This window comes from Uranotaenia lowii, chromosome 3 (genome assembly GCF_029784155.1).
Source record: "Uranotaenia lowii strain MFRU-FL chromosome 3, ASM2978415v1, whole genome shotgun sequence".
NCBI lineage: Eukaryota > Metazoa > Arthropoda > Insecta > Diptera > Culicidae > Uranotaenia > Uranotaenia lowii.
The window spans coordinates 168,834,425-168,853,317 of record NC_073693.1 but is presented as its reverse complement, the minus strand read 5'-3'; the positions used below and the strand labels follow the sequence as shown (position 1 = coordinate 168,853,317).

At 36.3% G+C, this 18,893-nt stretch overlaps 1 protein-coding gene across 3 annotated transcripts in view; it reads right to left on the bottom strand.

The window, feature by feature from the left end:
• Window positions 1-18,893, bottom strand: part of LOC129753496 (potassium voltage-gated channel protein Shal) — a 784,223-nt gene that overhangs the window by 621,396 nt on the left and 143,934 nt on the right. For 2 of the 3 annotated variants that reach the window (XM_055749315.1, XM_055749312.1), the window contains exon 2: window positions 14,398-14,425. The exons of the other annotated variant lie outside the window; for it this stretch is intronic. The gene's annotated coding sequence lies outside the window, so the exon portion shown is untranslated. The remainder of the gene's footprint in view (window positions 1-14,397; window positions 14,426-18,893) is intronic. 3 annotated transcript variants of the gene reach the window in all.

Genomic DNA, 18,893 nt, shown 5'->3' with positions numbered 1-18,893 from the left:
AAAATCCAGACATTATGGCAGAAACATGTACTATTTGTTTGTGTGCACGACTCTTATGCTTGACCTTCACACTTAAATTGGTATCAATTAACTGCCTCCAACAAAATTATTGCACAAAACACTGAACTTTCAATGAAACCCTCTTTTTCTGTCCCATGGCCCGAATTTCGATAATTGAAACCAATTTTACGTTCCTCAAAACTCCCTTGTGAAATTTTTTCTTTTAAAATTATATGTAAAATAACGTCAGGAACTTGAAAACAGTGATCAGTGAAAATAGAGGCCCCTTTCGCCGACCCTTGACATGGAACATGCTACCTGGAGTCAATTGCTCATAGTTTATAACCCTCATCTGAACATTTTCATCTCAATCCGATGCATGACCACGACAATATCGCGAAAACAGTAAGCAACTAACATGGACGGCCTTTTTTGACCACGATTCAAAACTTGACACCTGAAATCAATTATCTTTTCTGTTAAACTCCCATGTGCCAATTTTCATTACAATTCTATGCTCAATCAAGAGAATATCGTAAAAACAGTGAACAGATAATTACCCCTTTTGCCGACCCCTGAGTCAAGATTAGAAACCTGAAAGCAAAAGAGCGTCCCTCAAAAGTCCTATGCGGAAATTTTCATCTCAATCCAATGTAGAATAACGTCAAAATAGCAAAAAACACTAAAGTTGGGTATGGACGACTCCTTCAGCCGACTTCTGATCCGCAATTCGAAACTTGAAATCGATTGCTCGTCTTTCAAAACACTCATGTGCTAATTTTCATCACAATCCGACGGAAAATAACGTCAATAACGTGAAAACAATATTTGTCTTATATGGACGACCCCCTTCAGAAGGGGTCGTCCAAAAATCTAAAAACATTTTTCATCATTCCTGATCCTAATGAGCATCCATGCCAAATTTCAGATCTCTAGCTCTTAAGACGGCTGAGTCTATAGAGGACAAACAAACAAACAAACAAACAAACAAACAAACAAACATACAGATAATTGCTTTTTATATATATAGATAAACAATAAACAATGTAGCTTCTGAACGGCGCAAAAGATGGCACTGTTTGAGGTCAATGTTTTACGTATTTTTTATGATAGCATTCGAAATTTTATACATTTTTCTGAAGCAGGCCCGTGCGAAGGACTCGCCCATGGGGGGGGTTTTCGAAATTCAAATTTAGCTAGAATTACCAACAATACTAAAACACACAATAAATAAGGCACAGTGTGTTTCGTAGGAGGACTTTAAGAAAAAAATTACTGTAACGCTAATTCACTTGCAATAACGCTTGCATTTCCACCAATAGTTAAAATATGTGGTCGGTGACCCCCCATCCAAAATATATTTTGAATTTTTTTCTATTTGAAATGTTTAAAAAATATACATTTTAAGTGTTTACCAATTTCAGTGGTGTTAATTCTTTAATTTTAATATGGTTATTTCAAATTTAAAATAAAAACATTGGTAAAAATTTCGGCTAAATTTCGGATCTAAAACACCTTCTCTTCTATAAAAAGATAAAATTTTAAAATTTTTGGAAGACATTTTTTAGCAAAAACTTCATAGAAATGTCATAACTTATTTCTAAAATTCAATTGATCATTCAAGTAAGCGAACTTCTCGAAATCTACGAAAAAATTTGATTTATTCTTTAAAAATATTTCAAATATAATAACAAAAAAAAACATTTTTAAAATTCGTTTAAAATCTTTTATTTTTCAGAATTGGGAAAGCGTTTTCGCAGAAGTCAAAATGACTTACAGTTTTGGGGAAAATCCCTCCATTATTTTTTTTTAATTTTTGAAACTTTATTAGAAAAGTTCAGAGTTTTCTAAAATAATTCTAATTTTAGAATTTACCAATTTTCAAAAGTTGAAAGGCACCAAAATTAATTATAATTTGCTCTTAAATTCTTACACCTTAATTAAATGTGAATTTTGTGGCCTTGTGTAATTTATAAAAATCGTTATAAAGTCGAGTTGAGTATTTAGAAGAACAATATACACAAATTCAAGTTGATGTTTAAATTGGATGGATTCTTTAAGAATATTTCATATTATTATTTAATTTGTTATGATATAATAGTTTTTTTTATTCTCAAAGTGATTTGAAAGAACGTTATGGTTAAACTTGTTTAGATACATGTCTTAATAAAAGCCAATTTCAAAGATGAGAAATTGTTTTGTATTAAATTGTACTGTCGCAGAATGAAATGTCTTAGGCCTAGAGTGATGTAGGAGTAAATTCCGCCGGAGGCGAGAAAATTTTGCGACATGGTTATTAATACTTATTTATAAACACCTTTTTGGATGAAGTAATTTCTTGTTACTACGGTAAATTCATTTCTTGAACTGAGAAATTTTACTAGGAAAAAATCTCCATGGGGGGGGTTAAACCCCTAAAACCCCCCCCGTTCGCACGGCCTTGTTCTGAAGATTTTTGGTCGAGTTTGTAGTCTGTTCTCTGTGCCATAACCCACATCGAGTTATTCTTTGCTCATGTCTATCATGGAAAATTTTAAAAATATAAGAAACAAATGCCATATTTCAAGTACAGATTTCAAGCTTCAAAATAACACCCTTTCTTGTGTTAGCTAACATAAATCAACCTCCACTATATGCCTGCTTCCCTAGAAAACACCTTCCATGTGAAAAGCCACATGTTTCCTCACCTGCCTATGCCTCCGTCCGATATTTGTTGGCTTGGCACACCTTCCGAGCACCGCGAATTTTCCGATTTTCGCACCACGGAATGCGTACGACCATAAAGATGCGAGAAAGTTCCGGTGCCGGCATGGCAGGGCTGTCAGGGCGCGTTCTAAATTCTAGACAGGAAATGACTCGTTTACTCTACCGGTGCGTAGAAGAGGATTTTTTTTCCTGTGGGATCGAAAGATTCCGTGCCGCGCGGAGGAAACGACCCGATGTCGGTGCCTAATTTGCCTGTTGAGAAAGTTGCCATTCGGGCGGAAAATGAGACACAGCGCTTGAAAGGGTTAGCCTGAATGAGACGAGGGGCTTGTGGTTCAGGGCCTGGGTTTTTCGGAAAGCTGGGTCTGTCGATGCGACGCGGTAATATTTAGTAATGGTGTGCGAAAGGCAAATGGCACACGCATGGCTCGAAACCCTTTTCAGGAAAAGGGAACTGTAGCGATCTGGCCTATAGTTGCTAGACACGAAGGTGGGCTCGTGAGTTATCGCCGGACAAGTTACACGGTCGCACAGGAAGCTTAAGCGCTTGAAAGGTAGGATTCTATTCAAATGTTTAAAATGTTCTCCAAAATGTGACATTTGAAAACAATTTTCCTTTAATTTTAGCAGGGTCAACTTTCTTGTTCCTTTTAAATTGAAGTTCATTTGTAAGCGTTTGAAAACGCTTTCGTAAACTTCATAAGCTAAAGATTATTCGTCCAAACCATGATTCTAACAAGATCACTAACAGTGATAAAGATAAAATTCAATGAAAAATCGGAAATTGATTGAAAAAAACGACAAATTTCGGTGTGATTTATGTTATACCAAAAAATCCGTACATTTTATCATATTTTGATATTTCACTGCATCAAATTTGAGAGAAAAAAAACGTTTCCACATACACCGAGACAATGCAAGCTGAGCAACGTGTGCGAAAATCACGTTGAACCAGTCTTCTTGTCTATGACTTTCGCATAGAATATCATTCATCATTCGATGAGAGGATGACACTTTCCTACTTCCACCGTGTCGTTGGCTCAACTTTCCACTGACTGTGTATGTGTCTGTATGCCCTCAACTCAAGTACCTACAGAAAATGGCTTCCTAGTTTGGAAAGTAACGAAATGTGAAGCAGTTTCCTCCCTCTTGATCCGATCCTTGCTCTTCGTCGTCGTCGTCGCTTCTCGGCCCAAAATGCTGCGAAGAAGAGAAAACTCTCAAGCAGCTGTTCAATTTACTTTCTAACTCAATGATAAAGTGGTGAAACAACGGCGAGGTATAGAATCAACTTTCCGCATAATCGCACGTTTCCTTCTGCTTCGGAATTTATTTTCAAGTATCATCATAATTTTCAGCTCGTTTCCGTTTTTGGAACGATCGTCATCAAGTTGAGCTGAGTTGAGGGTATCTTCTGAGCGCGTTTCGGTGCGTATACATAACAGTTTACACAGGTATTTTCGCTCGAACTTGTATCATTACAACAGGGTTTATATTTCATAGAGCATCATCGGGTGTCTTGTGTTGCTAGTTTTGTCGATATGCTGGAATACCTACTTGAAATTATGGAAGATTTATTTACAGACAGGTTTCTTGAGCGATGCTTTGTGATGCAACAATATGAAGACAATTTATGAGTGCAGAAACCAAATAATTTGTGGAATCTTCTTTGTTAAAACACGGCAAGAAATAAATAAATTTACACTCAACCTAATTGTATAAACGATGCATAAATCCTGAAGCTCAATTGAATCGAAACATAAATTTCCATCGAATAAGATTTAAAACTAAAGACAATCAAAAAAAAATATTGAATTTAAACATGCCGACATCAAAAACAGCAATTAACAGTCCTAATGTTACATCGAGTTGATGTAAATTTGCAAACCCCCACACACGCCGCGGCTTCGTCACTCCCAGGGCGTGTACAGCTTCGGGTGTGTTCTTATACTAATACACGGAATCGTCCATCTTGTGACAGGCAATCGTAATCGTAGGCATGGTAGGCGAACAATTCGCTGTCAAAAAGCGATCCGTCTCCACCCCCCACCAATGAGAAACTTTTGGTACCCCTTGCCTACTTTTCCTCAATATGCAACCACCCGTAGCTGTAGGCACGCTGGTCACTCCGACCTAAACGTCAAACGAAAAAAAAATCTAGCGTAACATTTCAAAAGGGCGAAACTGCCAAATGTAAACAAATCGAGTTAACGGTCATTCCGGATGCACGCGGTTGCACTTTACCTATCAAACGCGGTTTCATCTTAAAATTACTTAAAACTTTCAAAAAAATGATAAAACTCAATTGGGCAAAACTTCCTGTTGATGCGTTTTCGTTGGAACGTGAAGAGCCAAAAGGCGTAACTGAGTTGACCGTGTGTGACAAAACGGCCTAATTAGTTTTTGCGTGTAGGATGAATGGGCGTAACTTTAAAACCAAAACAAAAACGGACGATCAATTGGGCGAATCTTGCAGGCGTAACTGAAATCGAAAACAATAATAGGGCGAAACTCGAAAATCTCTGAAATTACGCGAAAAAAGTTAAAGTTCTTGATAATCATTGAACAATAAGTGAATATAATGCACATTTTTTGATTTTGTTGAACAAAAAGTGGTCGATTTTATAAATAGGATTTGAAAAGGTGTTCCGAATTTTCAAACGCGTTTTTCTCGTTTCGAGCTAACTGCTAGTTTCGCCCTTTTTAAATGTTACGCTAGAAATCATCGTCGTCGTCGTCAATGGTTGTCGTGCGTGTCTGATGTTTTTGTTTCTTTAATACCCAATAAGAGAAGCCAACCATCGTAAAGTAACAACCACACGCCAGGCATGTTTATCAATCCGGAGATGGTCGGTTCGAAGGTGGCAAACCCTGGCAAATTAAGTCACTTCTTGGCCAAATTATCACTCCGAACAAGCACTGTTTCCCGGGTGTCAGTTCCCTCAGATTAATTCTACTTGAGTACAGGAGGATGGGAAGGTGTGAATTTTTAGTATGAAATGACCAGAAAATCCGAATTTTTAACTTTAAAATGTAAACCATTAGAAGGGTGAGTGTGTGTGTGAGTGTATGTGTGAATAATATCAATTATGTCCTACTCGCTTAATGAAAATAAAAGTTTACGTGTAAGTGTATAAAAGCAATCAGAAATTAATAAATATCCATGTTGAAATAAACAATCCGAAACTCTTTACATTTTTACACATCCATTCTAAAAAGTTTTCACGTTCCACCAACACGAGCATAGAATGAAAAAAAAGTCATGTAAATTTAAATGTTGGGAATTCTTCATCGAGTGTAATTTTAATCTTTGATGTTTTTTTCGATATCCAGACTGAAATTTGTGTCATAAGCGATGGTCCAATAATTTGCATCGCATAAGACCTAAAATTACACGCTGGATTACCGCTGCGTACCTATAGGGTAGAATTGGTGAAATTTTATCCCATTCTGTTTTTATCCTCACATCATTTTTTCAAAATTTTATAAAGAGATTAATGTTTGGTACTTAGTTTATCGGTGAAAAGTGATGTCCTTTCTAGAAGTGAACCTACATGTAAGAGAAGCGACGTCTGAAACACAAAATTCCAATCGATACAAAAGAACTGTCAAAATCGATTCCAATCGATCCGAACTTTTGTCGTAGAGCTTTCTAATTGAAAAGTCAATCAAGGAGAGTATTGTGATAGCTGTTGTAGTTGAAGCAAACAAGGTGCAATTTTTTCCCTGCTCTGGTGTTTCATGTTCGTAGTTAGAAAAATAAGTGATTGTTAACAAAATCAAAGTCATTCATACGGTTTATTGCGATCCACCTGACATCAAATTCAATAAAGTTTTATTGCATTTACCGAGCGTTCACTTTAGAGTTTGAACATTGAGCCAAAAAAAAGTGCTGAGGATTTTTTGTCCAAGCTGTCGGCGATGTGGCCAAATATTTCTTTTAAGAGGGATCAGATGTCGCTTCTCTTATATGCAGGTTCACTACTTCCAAGTAAGAATATCTTCAGATTTGATTTTTATAGACGAAACGGGTAAAATTTAATTAGAAGCATTATCATCACAAACCAAATAAAATGTCTGTAAAGCACGGGCCAACAACTATGAAGTTATACAGACAGAGTTGCATTTTTTGAAAAATTTAGAAATAAGCCGTCTTTTTTACAGATTCTGAAAGCATTTCACATTTCTATGCTCCAATAATTGAAACGACAAAAATGACTTAAAAGCATTTTTGTAGAGCGAAAAAAATTTAGATATTTTTTATGAGAGACTTGATATTTTATTCATAGTTGATCCTTCATTCAGAGGCTTTTTAACTTTGTCAAAAATCGAGCAAGTCGAAAAATAAAAGGTAGATTGACTAAAGGGTGATACGGTCAAAATTTGGTCAATATCAACTTGACGTATTCCTTTCAATTTTGCATTTAAACAACCTGAACACCCCTCATTTTGAAGGTGTGTGTGTGTGTGTAGAATGTTGCTCCTATTTTGATATTGGAATTCACTCTTCAGTTGTCAAAATGCCGTCCAAGGAAGAAGAGCAGCGTATCAAAGTTTTGCTCGCGCATCTCAAAAATCCGAGCTACTCGTACGCAAAGCTGGCAAAATCGCTAAACATTGCCAAATCAACCGTTACAAATGTAATTAAAGTGTTTGGGGAACGTTTGTCGAAGTCTGGATCGGGGGGAAATCGAAAACCGGAAGCCGCTGAGACGACAAAGAGAGTTGCCGGTAGTTTCAAGCGAAACCCTAATCTCTCTCTCCGAGATGCCGCAAATAAGCTGGGTGTATCGTCTACAACCGTGCATCGAGCCAAAAAAAACGAGCCGGACTATCGACTTACAAGATGGTAGTGACTCCAAATCGCGATGATAAACAAAATACGGCGGCCAAAGCGCGATCCCGGAGGCTGTACACGACGGTGCTGACAAAGTTTGACTGCGTGGTAATGGACGACGAAACCTACGTCAAAGCCGACTACAAGCAGCTTCCGGGACAGGAGTTTTATACGGCAAAAGGAAGGGGAAAGGTACCAGATATATTCAAGCACATGAAACTGTCAAAGTTGGTATAGACCATTTTCAATTCTCAGTTTCTAAGTCTTCTATATAGAGAATTCTATAAGTTTAGAACCCCTTATTCAGAACATACCTTCAGAGGAAATTTGCAATTTTTAGAGAAAATCAAGTTTAAAATCTTTTCTGGGGCCCTGCTCATATTGCGGATGCGTTGTGGGTCATTGTATATCGCAATTTCACCGCAAGTGTTCGCTTTGAGCCGCACTGGATCTTCAAGCAGAACCAGTTCTGTGGGAGACACCACCTTATTTTTCTTATTTTTACAATTTTAACTTAAGTCCTAGTAGTAACTCTGCCCTGAATTCCCTGGGTATACTACAGACTCATGTAGCATAATTGGTAAAGCGTTGGCCTAGAAATTCGGTAATTTTGTAGTCAGTAATTTTGTAGACATTTTCCAAAGAGAAAGTCTTTTCAATTTCTTCAACTTCTCTGTCAATTTATCAGGGTACGAAAACACGTGCATCGATCCATCAATGTATCATTGTATAGATCACTGCAAAATCGGCCTATCGACTTGCTTCTTTTAAACAATAATACGTTGCGGGACAAATGGTCGCAAGAAGTTTTCTCGAGACACGCTCTAGGCTTATTTTCAACACCTTTCATGCCTCCTTATCTAATCTGTCCGTCTATAATTTGCATTACTTTCATTTAATATTCTTCCTATTAGAATGTATACTTCACTGAAATGCCATTAACCATTCAATTAAAATCATAAACCGGCGGTGATAATCTGTAAACACAAGTTATTTAACATATATTTTAAAACTCTTCGTACCACGCCCTCTTGCAAATCATGCATCGGATCCATCGACATATTAGACATGATGTTAAAATGTTGCAGGCAATCAAAAACGGATTCTCTGTAGATTCCGTATTCCGCTTGTGTTTTTGTTTTGTTCTGGAGGCAACTCAGATTTCTTTGCATTCTTCCTGGTATTCTTGGTGGAAAATCGTCATTAAAACTACCACCACGCAGTTGATTTTTCGTTATGTAGCACATTGGACAAAACAAGGAGACTGCTGAGGTATAAGCTAGAAGATCTGATGAACAGAAACTGTATCACCTACAACATGGATTAGAACAGTTCTGATTAACTTTTCAACGACCTCAGGAACTTCTACATAATCGATCGCTGGATTTACTCTTCAACGATGAGTCTATCTTGATCAGCACCATCATTGAGGTAAAAGAAGTTGTTGTCCCAATAGACGTGCATCATCCTTCGTTTGGATTCGAAATTTCGTTCCCAAATTCTGTAGCTTTTATTGAGGACTTCGAAGCATTTGCTCTTGACTTCCGTTGTGCTGATTTTGAATTTTTAAACCAAGCGCTATCGGAAATTGACTGGACGAATCTTCACAGATGTGCTTTACAGTACATTCTGCTCCATTATGAGTGAAGTTTTCTCCTCGGACAAATAGTCACCTAAAACAGCTTCGATCGAAATGGCTACGACTGTTTAGTAGCTCCCGCTACCCGTTAAAAAAAAAAACAAAATTGAACGATGCCACCAGAAGATATCGCATCTACAATCGTCTTTGCTATCGTCGCTATTTAGATCGCACACAATCTGACCTTCGTCGTAATCCAAAAACGTTCTGGAAGTTTGTTAACACCAAAAGGGACGAATCCGGTCTACCCGCGGTGCTTCATTTGAAAAAAGAACTGCCAAATCTTCTGCCGGGAAATGTAACGCGTCTTCGCTATTACCGAAGAAATGGTTCTTGATGCTCTCAATAATTTAAAGTTTTCTACCCCAACCGGAAAAGATGACATACCTTCGTGCGTCTGCGTGTAGCGGTGAAGCGTCGTAATGATAAAGCCACTCACTCACATATTCAACCTATCCTTCGGACAACATAAATTCCTGCAACCTGGAAGAGATCATTTATGAGCCCTATCTTTTAAAAAAGGTTACAAACAGGATGTGCGTTTTCTTCGTACCGGAGCTGGATTTCTGAAAATCAGTATGAATTTTCTCCCAAAAGATCAGTTACCTCAAATCTGGCAGTTTTCACTTCATTCTGTTTATCTTATATAGATGGCGGTAAGCAAATTCATGCCATATACCTACTTGTGTGTCCTGCTCCAGGCAATGGAACGCCCTTAGTTCGTAGCTGGTAAGTTCCTACCTGTTATTGTCCGCGGCAACGTACAGCGATGAATTCGTGGTACTGCGATTGACCGTTGTCTGGCATCCGTTGAGTGCTTAACGTTGGAGATGAGGAAACTGACTGAGGGTGATGGCTGGCAGGAGTGAGAGCGGGAGGGATGATCCCAATGAAGGTATTGGATTATTCGCTCACTTCTGAAGGAGATAGTGAACACGTGAGACAACCTTATGCCCGATCTGTGGGTGAAGTCAAGTCAAGTTGATCGACTGACGAGGGGCTACCCAATAGCGACGTTGTTGTATTGTAGATTGTCTGGAGTGTTACGTTTATAAGTTACTATAAAATATCAACGCCCCACAATACTGACATGACTGCCGCGTTTGATTCAGTGAATCTCAAAAAGCTATAACGTATAGGATTTTCCTAAAGACTATGTGTATGGATCAGGAGTTACCTAACAAACCGTCGTTTAACTATCGAATTGCCTCCGCTGAATCAACCAACTGCATTCCGGCTTCAGGGGTTCCACAAGGCAGTAATTTGGGCCCATTTCTGTTTAATACCTCTGTACGCAGATGAGCTGAAAATATTTCTGGTCATAAACAGCCTTACTGATGGTCACGAATTACAAGAATACCTCTATACAGTAGTGAACTGGTGTGCGGTCAACTATCTAGTTTTGAGTGTTGCTAAGTGTTGTAGTATAACATTTGGACGCAGGATACAACCTTTCTTGCATAATTATAATATTGTGGGCGAACAATTGCATCGTGTTGATCAAATTAATGATCCTGTTGTTATTCTAGACAGTCAAATGACTTTTAAGCACCACTACTCTGCTACTATCGAGAAAACTAACCGGATGCTGGGATTTATCTTGCGTTTGAGCAAGATGAGGAATTTACTGATCCTGTCTGCTTGCCAGCTCTATACTGCTGATTGGCTTATTGAACATTATAATCTGCAAGCCTAGTGTGGTGGCCATTTGAAACTGTGTGGAAGCAATTTAATGAAAAATTGTACAAATGGTCAAAGTCAATTTTACACATTATTTAGAAAAGCTGGCATACTCAATAAAGGATAAATTTAAATTTGCCATTCTATCCGGTATGGTATGGTATGGTTAGCACTCAGAAATGAAAATAATTTAAAAGCAATTAATTTTCAGGTATTTGGTTATTTCTCTGACGATAATAAACAGAAACCATTGAAAAAGACAACAATCATTTGTTGTCGAGAAATGATCCAACGCGAAAAATTTAATTGGCGATGGGCGCACTCGCAATCGCATTATACGATTTCTCATGTGGTCAACAGAGAAAGCAATAATTTTTACTCCAATTTCACTCCGATTGGGTAAAAATCAACCAAATTTTGCACACTTTCTCATAAAAAGTGCATTGTATACATGCTGTCAAACTCGAAGTCGTGTTTTTCGATTCAACGAAAATGTAGGTAAACCAACGCGAGTCGAGAGAACAAATTCTTTCCAAGCACATGGAATTTCCTGACCTTTCGCAACGGCAGTTGGGAAAAATATTGAACATGATTGATTAAAACAAATCCCAACGTCTCAAGTCATGATTTGGCTTAAAAGATCGGCATGTCACAGACCTACGTCCATAATGCAAAGGAGAGAGATAGACTACATATTTACAAGATACAGAACTCCTCAAACCGCGGTGAGCGGCAACAATCGACGGCTAAAACTCGGTACGGACGCTCTACGAGAACATGCTGACAAAATACTTATGGCTGATGTGTGATGGACGACGAAACGTATATAAAAGCCGATTTTAAGCCAGTTCCGGTGTTGGAGTTTTTCACCGGCATGCAAGAGCAAGCTTGACGACAGGCCATCTGCTCTTGCGGACTGAGGAGTGAGCTTTTCGTGACAAAGGGCACATCAAGATCTACAAATCTGAGTACCTCGAGAAGCGCCTTTTGCCTTGCAGTAGCACGACGAAGCTCCGCTATAAAGTATTTCCTGGGACAGATTGTGGTAGGGTAACTTTGTTGTTGTTTTGAAAAATGCAAACACCAACTGGTCACCATTTTGATCTTTGATGACAAGCACTGCTCAATGCTCTCTTTTATAAACTTGTTTAAATAAAATCATTAATATACCTTCATGTCTACTTGTTATTAACAATTCATTGAATAAAGAATTTATATTCTCCTCACCAAGGTTCGCTTGCAAAATCACTACAATTGCATTACCAATTTTAATTCGTTATTATTTGGTCATTGAACATGCGTATTGTTGTTGTTATGTTTACCCTACCACGATATGCCGAGAAAATGTAAACATGAGAAATCAGCTGTTCGTTTGACAAGTGGGGAAATGCCTGATTTTGGCACGATTTGGCATCATGCCACTATTCTAAAAGTGTCCTGGAGTGGTATGAAGCCATTTTGTTCCAAAGGACATAAACCCGCCAAACTGTCCGGAGCTGCGCCCTGTGGATCAATACTTAGTAATAATGAAGCGAGAACTTCGGAAGAGCAAGAAGACAGTCAAAGACGAGAAGGACATGTTAATAAAATGAAAAAAAAAACTGAGAAGCTGGTACTGTAAAGACACTGTGGAGGGCAACAAGCGAAAATGCGTTCAATTTCACACTAAAGGTTCCATCGATTACTTTTCTTTTGAAGTAAATATATGTATAAGACTACCCTAAAATTTTGGTTTGATTTTCAAGATTATAAGAAAATTGGCATGACATCTTTGTTGTCGCAATAATTTCGTGTTCACCCTTTACTCACCGGGATGCTCACAACAACTGGCTGTGTATGTATGTATCATATGCATGAGCATTAGCATAAACATGAAATCCACACCACCACAAATAGTTTGCCTGAAGAATAATTTTTCCAAAACATATTTTATGGATCAGCTACATGCTATGGTGCATCAATAAGTTAAAAAGTTTATTCGAACTGTATTAAGCTGTAAGCTGTATTTTGAGTTCAAATATTTTTTAACATTTAATTTTGTGGAAAATAAAATAAAAATGATGAAAACTGCTAGGATTTAAATTTTATATCTGCCAATATTTTCCCATCTCCCAGTATTTGTTCCCATACTTATTGAGCTTCTCATCGATCTGGCAGCCTTTTCATTTCGAAAATTTTCAAAGGAATTCACTAGGATTATGATGAAGCTGTTTTCTCAAGCTCTTTCGCCAAGGATAAATATTATTGGGATTCCAAAACGTCGAAATGCTCTGCGTGCTTAGAAGATGCCATCACCTTGGCGTTTCAACACCCAGTTGTTCTCCAATTGGGACACCGGAATCCGTGTAAAGACGCCAAAAATTCTGCTAGCTAATTACAGCCGCATCTATACGCAAAATGCTTAGCTTAGACATTTTCCACCGCCTTGTCGCTGCCGTCAAAAAAGTGCGAACCAAGTGGAATTTGGAGAGCTTTCTTCCGTTTTTGTTCCTCGAGGCTGAAGTTGTGTGTACGTAGTGTTAGGTATAATGCTGCTCTAGAGAAAAAGCCGAAGATGATAAATTTAATTTTGTCAAAGCAGCACTCTCGAAGCCTCTGCATCCCGGATACCTAACTTCTAACTTCTTCTCGCTCCGGGATTGACGCAAAGCCTTTTATTGGGCTCAGTTGTGCGGTGCCAATGATTATAATTAGTTTGCTCTATCTCGACTTTCATCCGAGAGGAAAATTGAACCTCGGATCTAGCCGTAATGTCACTTGCTTGCTTTCCGCAATATATTATTTTTGCTCGTCAACTTGAACTAGATATTACCAAAAAAAATATTAGATAATATTCGTTTAAAAATATTTGTTTTCTGTGGAGTTATTTTGAGCAAGCAAACAAAATTTGCCATGGAACTTCTGAACTACTGTTTGTGTACTCCGTTGAAAGACCTATGTTTTCCATTTAGTTTTCATGTTTTCGTTTAATTGAGTTCGAAATTTGCATCAATAAATAGACCAGCAGAATATTCAATTAGGTTTTGCAGCATCCAGGCGAAAACTTGAAGCCCGAATAGATTGTTCCCAAAAAGTGAAGAATTTTGAGCTTTGAAAAAAAAGTAAATTTCTGCTCTCGAATTTACTCGTCCGTGTGCTCGGAAATTTAAGTTCCGAAAGTATTCGACAGTTAGGCGCCAGGGCAGGCGGACAGGCAGATGAGTTTTCCCCCATTTTCTCCGGTTCATCCTTGCGTTGAGGCCCAGAGTTGCCGAAAAACTTTCAACAATGCACCGGCGGATGTTCTCGTTCCGAATCAAGCAGCTGTGTGGAACTTGGCTTCTTTAGTTTCAATTTACCCCCGGGAGGGGAATTGCTAATTTATCAAAGTTCGGCATGATCTTCACGCTACAGCAACGGGAAGTGCATTTTAGAGTTCGAATTTAGTTGAAATTAGTTTAAATGAGTCTTCTGGTGGTTGATGCGGTAGAGCGAGATGAGAGTTTAAGCATGAGCTGCAAGGATGGTAGATTTTTTTGCAATTTAACTCACTTACCGTCAGATCAAACTGTGGAAATCATATCCTAAAAATAGAAAAAAAATCTTTCATTACTATAAGTTGCAAAGTATATAAGATGGGAGATAAAAATTTTAAAAGCTCCTTTTTCAGATACGTAGTAAAACAAAATAAAGTTGAATTTTCAAAGGTGGTGCAAATTTTAAGAGAAACATGGAAGAATCATGGATGCATCACCAACGAGACTTAGGTACACCCGCAGTTAAGCTGTTTTTTTTTTGAAAAATTTATTTTATTCACAACTTATGTTTTCCTTCCTTTGATCTCCCATGTTTCTCTAAAAAAAACCATCACTTATCAAACACGTATTCAGACAGAACATTACATTTGATTTTTAGGTTTAGTGGTCTAAGCTTTTGTTTGCTTGCCTAATTTTTGGGGGTTGGAACGGCTTCATCAGTCAAATGTGGAATAAAAACGAGTACCGTAATCCGTAATCTTTTTTCAATATTTTTCGATTATTTTTTCTGTTAAGTGGAATGTGGCATGTTTCATATTTTAAAACCAGTACTCGACTCCAATGAACGTAAAACATTGTTGCAGAAATTTATTAGACCACTTTAAATTTGACGAAAAATCGATTTCGTCTCTGTTTTGAATTTGATGCTGTGGGGTTACATTGATCAGTCTCTATGTTGACGGTTTTAACGAGTTTTCTTGATCATAAAGGATTCAAAACTCCTTCAAAATAGTTGCAAATGCTAGTTTATCAATTTTATCTTGCTTTTTAACGTTTTCTTTGAAAAACATTTATAATTGAAAAAAGTATTAGGTATTATGTTGCATACATTTAGGGGCAAAAATTAAAACAATTGCTAAATAGTTTGAGCTAAAAAACACAAATGAAATTTCACCTTAACACATTCCTTTAGGCCCTCCCACTATATCCATTTTCATTTTTTTCATTCAAAGTTAACCATTTGATAGGGTTTCTATCATGGCCGTAGGAACGGGGGGTGTTTTAGGGGTTAAACACCCCCCCCCCCCCCATGAGGGTCCAAAAAATGTCAAGACAAATGTTCTTCTCTAAGCTAAAAATTTTAAATTAATAATAAAATTTGGATGGACAACTAAAGTTAATCAAAAGTAACAATCTCGACTCAGACAGAACCACAGAACTAAGACCAAAACCTCGAAATCTTATTCCAGAACACAATTCTACTATGGATTTAAAAAAAAATTCTCACTTGTTGTTAAAAACTTAAAAACTGTACTCGGAAAACGCTATCAAAGTTGGTGCATGAATTTTGGTTACAGTCCTTAGTCTCCAATATCGAATTTTCAATAAAATTAGACTCACTAAGGTTGCCTGATTGCCCGGATTTTGGCTGAATATTTTTACTTATTTGCAAAATCAAATCAAAATTCAAATTGCGTGATAACAATTTCGTATTTTGCATCCAAAAAAAATCTTTTTAACGAAGTTTATACAAATTAACTGGCTGATGTGTTTCGATGAAAATAAACTACTTTTCGAGTTTTTTCTTTTTGATTTTAATTGAGAGATTTCTTAATTTGCCTGGATATTTCCCAAAACTTGGGTTGTAAACTATGAAAACGAATGCCCGGATTTTACAAAGTTTTTTAGATATAGTAGTCCAGATTTTCTCTGCCCGGATAAGTACGGAAAAATATCTCATAAGCTTAGGTTTGAATTATTCCCTATGTTCTGGTTCCATTTTTTCCATATATCTAAATTTGTTGCCTGTGACCGGATTCTGGAATCTGTATCCAGTTTATAATTCTTAATTTTCAGTTTGGTTCATCATTGGAATAAACTCCTGACCCGAATCTTGGTTTTGCGTTTAAAACAAAAATAAGATTCATTTTACATATTCGAAACTCATCATTCCGGAATATTAAAAAAAAATTGTTAACAAACCATTTTTAAAGTATGGGTATGAAATTTTTACTTTTAATTGTTATGGCGAATTGAACATTTAAAAAGTTCCAAAATGGTGATCCAGAAATGAATTATCAGAGTTTCATCATTCGGAGATTTCAGTCAGATTCACTTGTTGAATTACGAATAAATAATTGAAGGAAAACTTCATAAAGTAGTTTGTTAAAAACACGTAAAAACCACTGTTATAAGATCTGAACTCATTTTCATCTGAACTAAATTTCACTTTTTCACATGATTTCAATAATCAAATAAATTATTAATGATAGTTTATTGTTGATAAAATAACCTGTACTTCATCTACGGGTTCAGAAAATAGATATTATTGGTTTGTTGTTTAACATTATTTATATTGTACATACTTAAAATAAATTAAACTAAAATCTGGATGTATCAAGTTTACAAGAGTTAGAATTGAACCCCAAACTAGTTTTTCTTTCAAATAAAGCCTTCAAGATAACTCTTTCATTTTTTAAGGCTTCAAAAAGACTTAACACTTTTAGGACGTTTTTTTCGAAAGAAAGGATTTGAAATGAATAAGTTTTAATATAAAAGAACTTAAATCCGAATAATGAGATGCTCTTGGTATCACTTTGTTTTTAACTATTCTTTATTTATGTATTTTCAAGCAAAAATGTTATAGGAAAAATAATGGTCACCAAAACCCGCCTTATGAGGCAAGTCTTCCTACGGCCCTGGTTTCTATCCATTTGTCCAATACGGGCTTACTCTTGGAAAATGTCCTTATTTTTTAAATATCAAAAACTGATCACTAAAAGACTATAAAATTAGCACCATAACTGTACATATACATATACAAAGAAAAAAAGTCCTTTCACATTCAACAACCCGTTTGCTTCTAAATGCTTTTTGGTTTCATCAGGAGAGCTGTTTGTTTGCAAGCCTTGGAAAAAGTAGATATTTTAAGATTATGAAATTACATTTTTACTAACAGAAACAAATTTTAAATACAAACTATATTTTGTCTATTTGAAACTCAAATCATAGGCTTTCAAACGTAGAAAACAGTTTTCAAAAATTCAAACTATAGTCTGAGTTATTGATGATAATGTGCAAAAATTTATTGTTGGTCAAAGAAACTACGGGGAACAAAGTTACTCCATTTTACGGTAATAATGATAGGGTTTGTTTTTCGTCTTTTTGTTTGTGACTATTCAATAATAAAAGCCACTCGTTTTTATTCCCACTTACTGACTAAGCTGTTTCAATTCCCAAAAATTGAAAATATTCCAGTTATACAGTGAGCGAAATAAGAATTGCACCACTATGTGTTTTGTTTATTAAAATATGAATGATTGAAAATTACGAAAATTTTCTTCCACAGTTCTGAATTGCTTAACGGATAAATCAAGCATAAGTTTACTTTTTTTGGACGTAGCAATTGGCGTTGAGGACCAAAAATGTGAAAAAGGGGTGCGAAATAAGAATAGAACCACTTGAGTTTTTCCAACAAAAACAAGATTATTTTTAAAAATTTACTGTGTAGAGTTATTTGAATCGATAACTACTTTTTAGGAGTTTTCCAGAATTCCAAAGGCTTTCAAAGGTTTTAAAATGGGGGTTTTAAGAGATGCTCCTCTTCCGTTAAGGAATTAGATATTTGAGCTATAAAACATTATCAAACTGCTAGATTTCTTCATTAACATTCATAAGTATGATGAAAAATGATGAAACATAGATTTGAGGCTGAGTTTGAATCCAAAAAGCAGGTTGGAATTCAAAAATACTAATGTTTTTAATAGTCAAACACTATTTCTCTAGTTTTAAGTCATAGATGGCAGCACTATCTTGCCATTTAACTAAATTCATGCTTATTTTCGAATATCCGGGATTAATTAGAGAGAGCTGGATTATTTTGGTCAAGAAATAAATACATGTACCGTGTGACCGCTTTGGAAATTCTAAGATCACTAAATCAAAAAAAAAAAATAGAATTGCATCAAGGTCACTAAAAGTGAATTTTATGGACCAATTATCAGAATGAAGTTATACTTTGCGATGGAGCTTGATGGACCAGACGGCTAACAATATTATTGGTACAATTTGCAATTGAATCGGAAGTTGAGATGAGCAGGAATTTTGGAGGTTGTACATTTTTGTGCTGGTGATTATTTTGCAAATCCGGAAAAGCTTTCTGCAGCGTGAACAAAACTGTGATGGAAAAATTCCTAAAAATGATAAATATGGGCCTAAATGAACCTGCAAAATCAATATTGCGACAAAATTTGGTTTTAACTGCAAGATAGTGCTGCCATCTACGACTTGAAACTGGAAAAAAGTGTGGTTTACTGAACGAAATCAAAGTTTTTGATTTTCAATCTATTTTTTCTGATTAAAAATTAATCCCGAATGTTTATTTCATCATTTTACGTCATTTTAATGAAGAAAGTAAGTAATTTGATAAGGAATACAGCTGAAATATCTAATTGCTTAACGCTAGAAGAGCATCTCTTAAAACCCCCATTTTCAAACTTTTGAAAACCTTTGGAATTCTGGAAAACTCCTAAAATGCAGGTTATCTATTCAAATAACTCGTAGAAGCATTATTATT